Here is an 11,998-nt window from a genome sequence, read left to right on the forward strand (position 1 = left end):
ATGATCACGTTCCATAGATAGGGCACAATTTATCAGTGTCTCATTGAAGACTGGGAGAAAGGTCACGTCACGCTTTAATATTGCTTCATATTAGGGAATGCACTCTTAAAGGGGACAGGTTAAAAGTTTGCCTATTAGTTACATTTACTTTATAACATTTGTTATTTGTTCTGTATACATAACAAGAACAAGTTGTTGTTGGGTTGAGTGCTTATTAGTTATCCCAAAAGCAAAAGTCTTCCTCTCCTTCACATATTTGCATTAGAAATATGTGATGGGTGGCTGTCAGGAATACCACCACTCTGCAGGGAGCTCAGAAGGAGGAGGGGACTCACTGCTATGCCAAACTATCAGACTTCAATAGGGAAGCTCTGATGTTATGACTGTCTATATGTTGCAGTGAAATGATAGAGTCCAGGGATTTGATCAAATCCCGGGAAATGATGAAATGAACACGTCGTTCTATCATTTCCCTAGGGACTTGATCAAATGCCTGACCCCTTTCAGGGAAATGACGGAATGAACGATCGAGGAGTTGTCCGGCTCTATGTTCGGAGGCGGACAGGGGAGAAGAGCGGCGCACCTTTCCGGCAGGCATATGGCGGCGGAGGGCGACCGGGAACTCCCGGCAGGCTAGCGGAGGCAGACAGGGGGACCAGAGTGGCGGAGGGGTGGGTGGAATGGAGGCGGATGGGGAGCAGAGCGGCACACTTTCCCAGCAAGCATATGGTGGCAGGGCGGACGGGGGAGCAGAGCAGCACACCTCCCCAGCAAGCATATGGCGGCAGGGCAGACGTGGGAGCAGAGCAGCACACCTCCCGGCAGCCATATGGAGGCGGGGGCGGATGGGGAGCAGAGCAGACGGGCCAGGGGAGCAGGAGACATGTTGAAGGGTGGAGGGAACTGGAAGCGGACGGGGAGCGAAGCGGCACACCTCCCGGCGGACAGTGGCGGTTGCAGACGGTAAGCAAATTTTATGTCGCGAGGGGAAATGATAGAGTTCATTCCATCATTTCCCTGAAAGGGCTCAGTGATTTGATCAATTACCTAGGGAAATGATGGAACGGCGCGGTCATTTCATCATTTCCCGGGATTTGATCAAATCCCTGATTCTATCATTTCACTGCAACATATATATGTTTGATAACTGTTCATATACAGACAGTTATATCATCAGTGATTTCCCATCTCAGAACAGGTAGCATATCCCAATGCACAGGGTTAGCGAAATTCAACTTCGACAACTAGAGGGCGCTCTGCTGCTTGGGTGAGAACTTTAGATGATGTGCTCGCTATAACTGGTTATGGGACTTCTTGAAGCACCAGGTCTCTAGCTCGCTTACCCTGGGGGATACATTTTAGCCCTCCCAATATATACCACTGACAGAGAGCGCAGTGTGAACCTTGTCTAGGGATAACAACTCAATATTTCTTCGTGTAAAGTGAAACTGGCTCAGCTGCCCCTAGCAACCAATCAGATTCCACCTTTCATTCCTCACAGACTCTTTGGAAAATGAGAGGTGGAATCTGATTGGTTGCTAGGGGCAACTGAGCCAGTTTCACTTTACACCATGTTTGATAAATCTCCCTCTATGTTCACACATCATACGGTCAAGCAACAGCTGTTGTATTAAAAACTGCACTGAAATTAATGCACAACGGCTGGAAAAAATACATTTTGTGAACAACAGTCGTTGTTTGCATTGACTTTAATGCAACACATTTCACTATGAAAACAACGACCGTTCTTGTCATAAAAAAAGACATTTTTTGAACATAGCCTAACAGTGCAGTCCAATCCCTCGACATCATGTATATATCAGATTGATATGCAGCTGTCACTTGTTCATGTAAATCTCTGCATATTCTGTGCTGTGTAGTCAGGTGGGCGGTCCTGCTCAGTGACTGACAGCTATCTGTGTATAAATGTTACATACAGTAGAGGGCTGCTAATCACAGAGTAGGACCGCCTACTTGACCCATTTGTTTATAACAAGCAGATGATGTGAATAAATGTCAATTTATCCTGGAACTATATATCAACCTGCTCAGTTCCTTCAGATCTATAACATGGCGCCTGCCGGTTGCAGCCTGTTGTATTGTATTGTTGCTTGTGATGTCATAGGACTTTTTGACCTAATTTGTGGGGCATTTATCCTATTTTGCCCTATTGCCCTGCCATGAGGAAGCTTGTAACCTTTACTACACGTTTGCTTTTGCAATAAAAACAAAGAGAGTGAAATCACAAGAGCGAGCGCTGTGGACCAGAGTTGTACTGAGGATTACTTTCAACCTGGGAAAATATTTCATTTAGAGTAACTTCACGAGTACCTGATCCGCAGCAGATTTCACGCTGCGAGTTTTCAGCTAAATCTGCAGCAGGTCCTGTACTGTGAAGCTGAATGGGTCCCATACACGCAGCGGAACTGCTGCGTGTATGGGACCTGGCCCCTTGTAGGTCACAATGCGACCCCATTCAGTTAAAGGGGAACCTAAGGGTCCATTTACACAGAAAGATTATTTGAAAGATTATCTGTCAAAGTTTTGAAGGCAAAGCCAGAAACAGACTATAAATCAGGTCATAAAGGAAAGCCTGAGATTTCTCCTCTTTTCAAATCCATTCCTGGCTTTGGCTTCAAATCTTTGGCAGATAATCTGTCAGATAATCTTTCTGTGTAAATGGACCCTAAAGCTGGGTTTACACGGAGCGATAATTCGCCCAATCGTACGATTAACGATTTCAAAGTAACGATTTTTCTTTTATAAGGATCAGCATTTAGATGTAACGATATAGAGTACAGAAAATTCGTTTTCCGATCGTTTTGCAATCGCTTAAGCCTATCTCGCATATAGGTAAAATCAGTAAACGACTGTTTACACGGAAGGATCGGCGAATTTTTTACGAACGACGATTTAAGAACAAGTTAAAAAGATCAAAATGAACAATTTCTCGCTTGTCGTTCGATCGTTCGCTGTGTTTACACGTACGATTATCGTTCAAATTCGATCGTTATGGTGCAAATTTGCACGATAATCGTTCCGTGTAAACCCAGCATAAGAAAGATTTATCCCTGTTCAAACCCATAATCTAAGCTTGTGTCTATCACATGAATTGGTCCATTTGTCTGCAGCTCTTCCTGACTCACACCCTGAAGCTGCTGAAAATCCTCACTTCCTGCTCCATTCTGTCTCCATTCCTCTATCCTCCCCCTCCCTTTTGCGGCAGGTCACATGATCTCTGTCTCTTCTTTTGCCAGACAAGCTGTAACACCTCATCTGTAACCCCGCCCACCACCATCACACAGTTATCACCTGACCCAGGGCGGGGAAACAACAGCCTCTCCTGAGTAGTATAGGGGAATTTAAACACTGTTGTTTCCTCTCTCTTTCTCTAATCTAGATAGATAGATAGATAGATAGATAGATAGATAGATAGATAGTGTGTTTACTGTTCGAGCCAATGGTGGGCAGATACTACAAGATGGACGGCTCCTACATACTGGGAAATGTTGTTTCCCGGCCGAGTGCCATGATATAAAACTGGGATCAGGTGTAAAAGTCCGAATCTGGGATGTAGATCGGAACTTTTGTGTTAGTATATCCCAAACTAAAAGACTGTTAGGGAATGTTTATATCATATTTAGCCCTATGTCTGACATATATACAAGGGAAAGCTTCCTATATATACACCAAATGTATTTATACCACTATAGTTTATGGCCTTCGTTGGTCCGTTCTGCAGCAGTATACCTCTTTTGCACTATAGCAGTCATGGGAAACCTTGACACTTGGGAAACTACCCATTCCCTATATACCTGGGCAGACAAAGCCATATCTTTGGCAGTCCAGGAATGATAGGAATTGTAGTTTTGCAACAGCTGGAGATCCAAGGTTCCCCATCACTGCACTATAGATTAGCATGATACAGTAGACGCTATTTCATACAAAACATATACAGTAAAATAAAACAATATATAACGAACCACTGAAGATGCATGTCAGGAGATCCTCCTTCACGTGATATGCACAGAGCCTTACTGTACTGCTGGCGCTGGAGTTATTCCAGTTGACTTCTTCACTGTCAACTTCTTATGTTTCCTGTAAACAACGTGAGTCACATATGAAAACTGTTGGGTTACAATAATAAAAAAAAGAAGTTGAATATGAAACTTATTTATGAAGATTTCTCACGTTCTCCAAAGAAGAGTAAATGTCAAGTAAGGATATTCAGTTTCATGATAGGGTGTGATCACATTTGCAGCCATTTTTATGATGCCAGTGCTACTGAAATACAAAGGAAGAAACTTTACCCTGGTCTTGGATTAAACCTATTCTACTGTTTTATGCAGATTTATGTGTCATAATGGACTATAAACACTGATCCATACTCACCTAAGGTGTGAGCCAACCTTCCCTAATTGGAAAAAAATACAGTCAGGTTTTTCATTAAACTTATTGAAGCCAAAGCCAGAAACAGATTATATATGGAGGACGAGTCATAAAGGAAAGACTGAGATTTCTCTTCTTTTCAAATCCATTCCTGGCTTTTTATTTTTAATTAAATGCAATAAAAACCTGAGCGTGTGAACATACCATTATAGAAGGTGCAAATTTTGACTATACAGCCTAAATCACTGTTAACACTCTTGTGCATCCTTAAAAGGGTACTCCGGCGAAAAAAAAAAAAATTCTTTCAAATAAAAAAAAAAATTCAACGATTTCAGGTTGTTCCCAAATGCTCTCGTCTGCGATTGTTTATCAGTAATCATTACAAATTGCTTCGTCTGATAGAACCATAAGACACAGATATTACGTGAGACTCAGCATGCAGCACTGACAGGTAACAGGGCCAGGACAGGGCTTCAGCAGCCCTGCACTTCCTGGACCATGTCACCCCTTATTGATGCCACTCAATGTCGAAATGTAAAACACACACACACACACACATATATACATACACAGTGGTACCTTGGTTTAAGATTAACTTGAATTGAGAGCATTTTGCAAGAAGAGCTCACAGTTTTTCAAAATTGTAACTTGGTTTAAGAGCATTGCTTTGGTTTAAGAGCTCCCTGTACTGGGTGGGAGGGGGAGTGTGGGAGGGACATGGTCTGCATAGCGGGGTCTACAGCACTGTACTCTGACCCAGTAAGTTTCCCTCACCTTACAAAACATAGCACTACTTAAGGCTGGGAGCTTGCATCAGGGGACAGGACTGTGGAGATCATCTCTTCATAGCTGTAACTTCTCTATGTGCCCACATCTGTCCTACTGATTCCTTCATGCTCCCTGCAGTCTCTTTCAGCCCTTGTGTTTCCCATCCTCTCTATTCCTACTATAATCTGCCTGCACTCACACTTAGCTATACACACTGCTGCTATAATGTGCCTGCACTCACACTCAGCTATACACACTGCTGCTATAATGTGCCTGCACTCACACTCAGCTATACACACTGCTGCTATAATGTGCCTGCACTCACACTCAGCTATACACACTGCTGCTATAATGTGCCTGCACTCACACTCAGCTATACACACTGCTGCTATAATGTGCCTGCGCTCACACTCAGCTATACACACTGCTGCTATAATGTGCCTGCACTCACACTCAGCTATACACACTGCTGCTATAATGTGCCTGCACTCACACTCAGCTATACACACTGCTGCTATAATGTGCCTGCACTTACACTCAGCCATTCACACTGCTGTATATAAAGTCCCTGTCACTGTCCTCCTGCACAGCTCTGTGATTCTCACTTCCATGCTGAACACACACCCTTCCCCATTGCTGTCATGCTTCCACACAGACTTCTGACAGAAGCCCTGCTTCTCTATTCAGCCTGATGTAGGGGATTTTTCTTATTGTAGTACAGAGACTGGGAGGCTGGGTGTCTGCCTACCTTTAACTTTAGGTTTATTGCTGTATTGTATCAAGCTAGATATGAAAGATTAAACCAGACAATCCGTGAAGATTTCATATGAAAAAGTCTGAAATAGGCTATGTTCACAAACTGTAATGAATTCAGAAACCGATGGCTATAGTGGCCATTGCACACAACGGCCATAGGTTTCCAAATTCATTAATTTCTATTGATTTCATTAAAACAACGGACGTTCTTGTGGACACAGTGCATCAACTACTTGTTCACTGCGGCCCTACTAACTAATAAACATGTCTATTTTCTGCTGTAGAAAATAGACTGTTCACACACTATGCGGCCATTCTGCTGTCCACTATGCGGCCACACCCATACGGCCAGTAGACTTGTATGGGTGGAAAATAATGTTCTTAGCGGCCATTGTTTGACACTCCACACAACGTCCGTTGTATTACAATGTGAGAACATAGCCTCAATCTGTAAGAGATGGGAATTAAGAAATTGTGAAGAGTTGAGTAGAAACAATAATCTGTATCTATTTGGCTCCACCTCCTGGTAGCTTTGTGTCATGACATGCATGATATGTGTAGATTTTGCTATATTTATTGAATTTACTATAACAGCACCTATTTTTGAATTTAAAAAAAAACATTAAAATAATTTTTTTGGCCACAGTTTTAGGATGCTGGAGAGATATATGACATATTACAGTAGTTGCACTATGTTTCAGTCTGACGATTATGTAGGTTGCACAAACAAGAAATCTTTTTTTTTTTTTTTTTAAAGTTGCCCTAATGTCACAAATATACTTTATTTACTGATCCAGCGTCAAAGTGGTTGATTCGTCTACTCGGCCACTGCAGCCAGAACCCTCAGCAGGCAGATGGACTTCCAGTGAGGACAACCACTCAAGCCATGCAGGAAGACCTCCTACCACCTTGCAGCTGCTATGGCTTGGGTTTAAAGAGGATGTACCATCAGGGACATGCTCTTTAATATGACCCACAGATAGAACGGCGCCGTCACGGGTTCCCATGTACGGCGCCGTTCTATCCACGGATACCGGGCCGGGCTGAAGCACAGGAGGCTAATGGAGCTGCGTCATAGAGGGGAAGTAATTCCCTCCCACTGGGGAAAGGGCCTGCCCACCTCCTGTGCAACTATAAGAGCCATGCCACCCTGTCAATGACTATAAGAGGCCATGCCACCCTGTCACTGACTATAAGAGGCCATGCCAACCTGTCACCAACTATAAGAAGCCCTGTCACTGACTATAAGAGGCCATGCCAACCTGTCACCAACTATAAGAAGCCCTGTCACTGACTATAAGAGGCCATGCCAACCTGTCACCAACTATAAGAGGCCATGCCACCCTGTCACTGACTATAAGAAGCCATGCCACCCTGTCACTGACTATAAGAAGCCATGTCACCCTGTCACTGACTATAAGAAGCCATGCCACCCTGTCACTGACTATAAGAGGCCATGCCAACCTGTCACTGACTATAAGAGGCCATGCCAACCTGTCACTGACTATAAGAAGCCATGCCACCCTGTCACTGACTATAAGAGGCCATGCCAACCTGTCACCAACTATAAGAAGCCCTGTCACTGACTATAAGAGGCCATGACAACCTGTCACCAACTATAAGAAGCCCTGTCACTGACTATAAGAGGCCATGACAACCTGTCACCAACTATAAGAGGCCATGCCACCCTGTCACTGACTATAAGAAGCCATGTCACCCTGTCACTGACTATAAGAAGCCATGCCACCCTGTCACTGACTATAAGAAGCCATGTCACCGTCACCGACTTTAAGAAGCCATGTCACCCTGTCACTGACTATAAGAGGCCATGCCACCCTGTCACTGACTATAAGAAGCTATGCCACCCTGTCACTCACTATAAGAAGCCATGCCACCTTGTCACTGACTATAAGAGGCCATGCCACCGTCACTCACTATAAGAGGCCATGCCATCCTGTCACTGACTATAAGAAGCCATGCCACCCTGTCACTGACTATAAGAGGCCATGCCACCCTGTCACTCACTATAAGAAGCTATGCCACCTTGTCACTTACTATAAGAGGCCATGCCACGTCACTCACTATAAGAAGCTATGCCACCCTGTCACTGACTATAAGAGGCCATGCCACCCTGTCACTCACTATAAGAAGCTATGCCACCCTGTCACTGACTATAAGAAGCCATGCCACCCTGTCACTGACTATAAGAGGCCATGCCACCCTGTCACTGACTATAAGAGGCCATGCCATCCTGTCACTGACTATAAGAAGCTATGCCACCTTGTCACTTACTATAAGAGGCCATGCCACCGTCACTCACTATAAGAAGCTATGCCACCCTGTCACTGACTATAAGAGGCCATGCCACCCTGTCACTCACTATAAGAAGCTATGCCACCCTGTCACTGACTATAAGAAGTCATGCCACCCTGTCACTGACTATAAGAAGCCATGTCACTCTGTCACTGACTATAAGAGGCCATGTCCCCCTGTCACTGACTATAAGAAGTCATGCCACCTTGTCACTTACTATAAGAGGCCATGCCACCGTCACTCACTATAAGAAGCTATGCCACCCTGTCACTGACTATAAGAAGCCATGCCACCCTGTCACTGACTATAAGAGGCCATGCCACTCTGTCACTCACTATAAGAAGCTATGCCACCCTGTCACTGACTATAAGAAGTCATGCCACCCTGTCACTGACTATAAGAAGCCATGTCACCCTGTCACTGACTATAAGAGGCCATGCCACCCTGTCACTGACTATAAGAAGCCATGTCACCCTGTCACTGACTATAAGTCATGCCACCCTGTCACTGACTATAAGAGGCCATGTCACCCTGTCACTGACTATAAGAGGCCATACCACCCTGTCACTGACTATAAGTCATGCCACCTTGTCACTGACTATAAGAGGCCATGCCACCCTGTCACTGACTATAAGTAATGCCACCCTGTCACTGACTATAAGAAGCCATGTCACCCTGTCACTGACTATAAGAGGCCATGCCACCCTGTCACTGACTATAAGAAGCCATGTCACCGTCACCGACTTTAAGAAGCCATGTCACCCTGTCACTGACTATAAGAGGCCATGCCACCCTGTCACTGACTATAAGAAGCTATGCCACCCTGTCACTCACTATAAGAGGCCATGCCACCCTGTCACTCACTATAAGAAGCTATGCCACCCTGTCACTCACTATAAGAGGCCATGCCACCCTGTCACTCACTATAAGAAGCTATGCCACCCTGTCACTGACTATAAGAGGCCATGCCACCCTGTCACTGACTATAAGAGGCCATGCCACCCTGTCTCTCACTATAAGAGGCCATGCCACCCTGTCACTCACTATAAGAGGCCATGCCACCCTGTCACTCACTATAAGAAGCTATGCCACCCCGTCACTCACTATAAGAAGCAATGCCACCCTGTCACTCACTATAAGAGGCCATGCCACCCTGTCACTCACTATAAGAGGCCATGCCATCCTGTCACTGACTATAAGAAGCTATGCCACCTTGTCACTTACTATAAGAGGCCATGCCACCCTGTCACTCACTATAAGAAGCTATGCCACCCTGTCACTGACTATAAGAAGCCATGCCACCCTGTCACTGACTATAAGAGGCCATGCCACCCTGTCACTCACTATAAGAAGCTATGCCACCCTGTCACTGACTATAAGAAGCCCTGTCACCCTGTCACTGACTATAAGAAGCCATGTCACCCTGTCACTGACTATAAGAGGCCATGCCACCCTGTCACTGACTATAAGAGGCCATGCCACGCTGTCACTCACTATAAGAGGCCATGCCACCCTGTCACTCACTATAAGAAGCTATGCCACCCTGTCACTCACTATAAGAGGCCATGCCACTCTGTCACTGACTATAAGAGGCCATGCCACCCTGTCACTGACTATAAGAAGCCATGTCACCCTGTCACTGACTATAAGTCATGCCACCCTGTCACTGACTATAAGAGGCCATGTCACCCTGTCACTGACTATAAGAGGCCATACCACCCTGTCACTGACTATAAGTCATGCCACCTTGTCACTGACTATAAGAGGCCATGCCACCCTGTCACTGACTATAAGTAATGCCACCCTGTCACTGACTATAAGAAGCCATGTCACCCTGTCACTGACTATAAGAGGCCATGCCACCCTGTCACTGACTATAAGAAGCCATGTCACCGTCACCGACTTTAAGAAGCCATGCCACCCTGTCACTGACTATAAGAAGCCATGTCACCCTGTCACTGACTATAAGAGGCCATGCCACCCTTTCACTGACTATAAGAAGCCATGCCACCCTGTCACTGACTATAAGTCATGCCACCCTGTCACTGACTATAAGAGGCCATGTCACCCTGTCACTGACTATAAGAGGCCATACCACCCTGTCACTGACTATAAGTCATGCCACCTTGTCACTGACTATAAGAGGCCATGCCACCCTGTCACTGACTATAAGTAATGCCACCCTGTCACTGACTATAGGAAGCCATGTCACCCTGTCACTGACTATAAGAGGCCATGCCACCCTGTCACTGACTATAAGAAGCCATGTCACCGTCACCGACTTTAAGAAGCCATGTCACCCTGTCACTGACTATAAGAGGCCATGCCACCCTGTCACTGACTATAAGAAGCTATGCCACCCTGTCACTGACTATAAGAGGCCATGCCACGCTGTCACTCACTATAAGAGGCCATGCCACCCTGTCACTCACTATAAGAGGCCATGCCACCCTGTCACTGACTATAAGAAGCTATGCCACCCTGTCACTGACTATAAGAGGCCATGCCACCCTGTCACTCACTATAAGAGGCCATGCCACTCTGTCACTCACTATAAGAGGCCATGCCACCCTGTCACTCACTATAAGAAGCTATGCCACCCTGTCACTGACTATAAGAAGCCATGCCACCCTGTCACTGACTATAAGAAGCTATGCCACCCTGTCACTGACTATAAGAAGCTATGCCACCTTGTCACTTACTATAAGAGGCCATGCCACCCTGTCACTGACTATAAGAAGCTATGTCACCCTGTCACTGACTATAAGAAGCCATGTCACCCTGTCACTGACTATAAGAGGCCATGCCACCCTGTCACTGACTATAAGAGGCCATGTCACCCTGTCACTGACTATAAGAAGCCATGTCACCCTGTCACTGACTATAAGAGGCCATGCCACCCTGTCACTGACTATAAGAGGCCATGCCACCCTGTCACTGACTATAAGTCATGCCACCGTCACTGACTATAAGAAGCTATGTCACCCTGTCACTGACTATAAGTCATGCCACCCTGTCACTGACTATAAGTAATGCCACCTTGTCACTGACTATAAGAGGCCATGTCACCCTGTCACTGACTATAAGAGGCCATGCCACCCTGTCACTGACTATAAGAGGCCATGTCACCCTGTCACTGACTATAAGTCATGCCACCCTGTCACTGACTATAAGAGGCCATGCCACCCTGTCACTGACTATAAGTCATGCCACCTTGTCACTGACTATAAGAGGCCATGTCACCCTGTCACTGACTATAAGAGGCCATGTCACCCTGTCACTGACTATAAGTCATGCCACCCTGTCACTGACTATAAGAGGCCATGCCACCCTGTCACTGACTATAAGTAATGCCACCTTGTCACTGACTATAAGAGGCCATGTCACCCTGTCACTGACTATAAGAGGCCATGCCACCCTGTCACTGACTATAAGAGGCCATGCCACCCTGTCACTGACTATAAGAGGCCATGTCACCCTGTCACTGACTATAAGTCATGCCACCCTGTCACTGACTATAAGAGGCCATGCCACCCTGTCACTGACTATAAGTCATGCCACCTTGTCACTGACTATAAGAGGCCATGTCACCCTGTCACTGACTATAAGAGGCCATGTCACCCTGTCACTGACTATAAGTCATGCCACCCTGTCACTGACTATAAGAGGCCATGCCACCCTGTCACTGACTATAAGTCATGCCACCTTGTCATTGACTATAAGAGGCCATGTCACCCTGTCACTGACTATAAGAGGCCATGCCACCCTGTCA

Source organism: Dendropsophus ebraccatus, chromosome 2 (genome assembly GCF_027789765.1).
Source record: "Dendropsophus ebraccatus isolate aDenEbr1 chromosome 2, aDenEbr1.pat, whole genome shotgun sequence".
Lineage (NCBI taxonomy): Eukaryota > Metazoa > Chordata > Amphibia > Anura > Hylidae > Dendropsophus > Dendropsophus ebraccatus.